Raw genomic sequence first — 3689 nt, forward strand, 5'->3', positions numbered from 1 at the left:
GGACAGTTTATGTGTGGAGTTTGCTAGGCTACTAGTGTAGCACCCAGTTATCAGGCACGAATCCAGGTGCGGATGGGATGGTGTTTTGTCAACGTGGTTGTCAGCTACAGGTGACTGACTTTATGTAGATGACCCTGGACAAAGTGGGTGGGCCTCATCCAAGTAGCTGAAGGTCTTCAGAGTAAAATCTGAGGTTTCCTAGAAAACAAAAGATTCTGCTTCAAAACTACGAGTTTAATTCGTTCCGTGACAGAGCTCGTAACTCAAATTACTCGTATGTCAAATCAATTTTCACCATTACAATGAGACACGTGGCTGGGCTGATGTTGTGGCATTCACTGTGACGTTCTCTGCGCCAACTAGTGGTGGGGTATCTGAAGCTGGCTCGTAACCCGAATTTTAGCTCGCAACTCGAAGCAAAAAATCGGCCAAGAGACGGCTCATATCTCAAAAAACTCGTTAGTCGGGACACTCGTAAGCCAAGGCCCCACTGTACCTCTATCTCTCTATATATTTATATCATCTATATTGTTTATAGGCATTATTGATTCGTCTCTCTGGAGAACCGTGACGGATGAAGGTATGTGCAGATCTTGTGCTGAATGTGAATTGTTCTCTGTTGTGTCAGTAACTTCAGGGAAGATGACTGCTTTTCTTATTTCTTGAGGCCACTGTACTAGGCACATGGTGGGAACATGATAAATGTTCACTGAAGTGATGGAAACTCACAGAAGCCCCATCATGCTTTTCTCATCTTTAAACCAAGTGGATCCCTTTGCTCCTCCTGTCCGCACAGGACTGACTGGTCAGCCTTCTTTGGAGCCCAGCTCTTCCTAGGACCTTCTCTTCACGCTGGTTACTATGGCTGCCTCATGGCTCTTGCCTTTAAACGCTATGGGAAAAACCACACCTTCCACAGACCTCCCTGCGGGGTCCAGGCATGCCACGTGCTCTGGCCTCCTCTCACCTGTACATGGGAGTCCAGCTGTGCTTTTCTTGCCTGGCGTCTTCAGATGATGCGCTCCCTTTCTCATCAGGTGCTGGACTCTTGGGGGAAATTCTAGGCTCTGATGCTGTGGGATATTCATGGGTTTTGGATTCAGCAGACCTGGTTTGAGTCCTGGTTGTCATACATGCTTTGAGAACCCGAGGAAGTCATGTAACTGTCACGAGCCTTCCTTATTAGTAAAATTGGGGGGGAATGACTCATAGAAAAATGTGAGGAATAAATAAAGCAGATAGTCATAAATTTTATTTAAACAGCAGTACAACATGCATGATTCCCCTAAGGAAATGCTCTGTGCAACTGTGAAATACAAGGCAGGTAAGATGAGAACTACAGTACTCTGGCTCTGAGGAGACCCTCCTCTTGTGAGCTGGAACTTGTCCTCCACCCTGTTCTCGCACAGCCTCCAGAAGTTCTTCTGTCTCCTGTAGCAACATGCAGCAGCTCTTTATAGGACCATGCCTGCCAGCCTGAAAACATGCTGGAATAATCTTCAAGCCAAACAACCAACCCAGACGATCATCCTTAGCCTTAAACCAAGCATGTCAAACTTGCAGCCCACAGGCCACATGTGGCCTACAATGAATATTTTTGCGGCACAGTCAATATAATGGTATGCAAGAAACATTTTAATAAAAATTTTGTAACTTAATTTTTACAATATCCTGATATACATAATCTTAACTAATAATAGACAAACATGTAAATTAACTGTCCCTCCGCTATGCTTACCAGCCAATCAGGAGAGTATGCAAATTAACCCAACAAAGATGGTGGTTAATTTGCATATGTAGGGGCAAAGCGGCAGAGTGAAGAATGAAGGCTCTGTCCAGAGCAAAGGCTTGGGTCCCGGGTGCCAGAGGAAAACCGGTGCCAGCAGCCAGGGGAAGGGAAGGCCTATTGCATAAATCTCTTTGTGCAATGGGCCTCTAGTTATTAATAACGAACTACAATGTTCGCTAATGACTGATTACTATCATCGTGTTGCATTCATTTCCCTTATGCACCTTATGCACAGGCACACCATTTCTCTCCTCTAAAACTAGCAGTGAATATTTTAGCAGCCAATGACCATGTCATTAGTCTTGGACTTCCTTGTTTGGTGTGCAGAACAGAAAATATTTCACTTTTGGAGAACAAAGAAAAATAGGTTTATTTGTATTACACTTATTAATTTGTGCAGTTATTCAGTGTCTGGTAAGTTAATATTCAAGAAAAAATATTAATTTTTATTAAAATGTTCTATTATTTTATGTTAATGATTAGTCATTTATTTCAGCCCTTTGTATTCAACATGTCTCTATTGAAATAAACCTATGATTCTATGGAAATTGAAGCTTTTATTTTTTTTATTTATTTTTTGTGTTTTACTTTAGAACATGAGGAGTTTTAAACAGTTCATAGATATCACCTCATTTTTTCTTAAATATTCTCAAGGGATAGATAACCTGACTTAAATACCTCTATGTGTATAAACAGCATCTACACATTTTAACCATTTTGCCAACCAATATCCTAGGAACTATGCTAAAATTGCCAAGGCATTTTTGCTGATTTTACAGCAGTTTAGGAAAAAAAACTTCATAAAATCGTAGTACCTGTAAAAAATTAGGCAGATAAATGCCAGTGGTCAATTTTAGAACTACAAACATTCGGCATCATAAGTAATCTGCACTTAGGTGTCATCTGTGAATAAAGAGTGAGCTACTAGCATCTAATAGTGACACGGCAGGAGGAGCGCAATAGTGCTCCTGGCACTGTTGGCAAAAGACAGGAGGAGCGCGGTCGCGCTTCCTGGCACTCTAGGGGTTAATGTTCAAGAAAAAATATTAATTTTATTAAAATGTTCTATTGTTTTATGTTAATGATTACTCATTTATTTCATTCCTTTGTATTCAGCAGGGGAGGGCAGTTGTGGGCTATCAGGCCAGCAGGGGAGGGCAGTTGGAGGGGGGACCAGGCCTGCAGGGGAGTGCAGTTGGGGGCGATCGGGCCAGCAGGGGGAGCTGTTAGGCATCAATCAAGCTGGCAGGGGAGAGGTTAGGGGGAGATCAGGCTGGCAAGCAAAAGTGGTTAGGGGCAATCAGTCAGTCAGTCAGGCAGGCAGGCAAGTGGTTGGGAGCCTGCAGTCCCAGATTGTGAGAGGGGTGTCCGACCGTTGGTTTAGGCCTGATCCCTGGATTGGACCTAAACTGGCAGTTGGACATTACCCGAGGGGTCCCAGATTGGAGAGCATGCAGCCTGGGCTGAGGGACACCCTTGTCCAGTGCATGGATTTCATGCACCGGGCTTCTAATGTTTCTATGAAAATTAAAACTTTTGCCCTAGCTGGTTTGGCTCAGTGGATAGATATGTATTTGTTGTCACTGTGTTGTTCATAATTTTTTATCTTTGCCTTTTTCTTCTTCTTCCTCTTCTTAAAGAATACCTTTCAGAATTTCATATAATACTGGTTTAGTGGTGATGAAATCCTTTAGCTTTTTCTTATCTGTGAAGGTCTTTATCTAACCTTCAATTCTAAATGAGAGCTTTGCTGGGTAGAGTAGTCTTGGTTGTAGGTCCTTCTATTCATCACTTTGAATATTTCTTGCCACTCCCTTCTGACCTGCAAAGTTTCTGTTGAGAAATCAGCTGACAGTCGTATGGGTACTCCCTTGTAGGTAACTGTCTTTCTCTTGCTTCG

This window comes from Myotis davidii, unplaced genomic scaffold (genome assembly GCF_000327345.1).
Source record: "Myotis davidii unplaced genomic scaffold, ASM32734v1 scaffold203, whole genome shotgun sequence".
NCBI lineage: Eukaryota > Metazoa > Chordata > Mammalia > Chiroptera > Vespertilionidae > Myotis > Myotis davidii.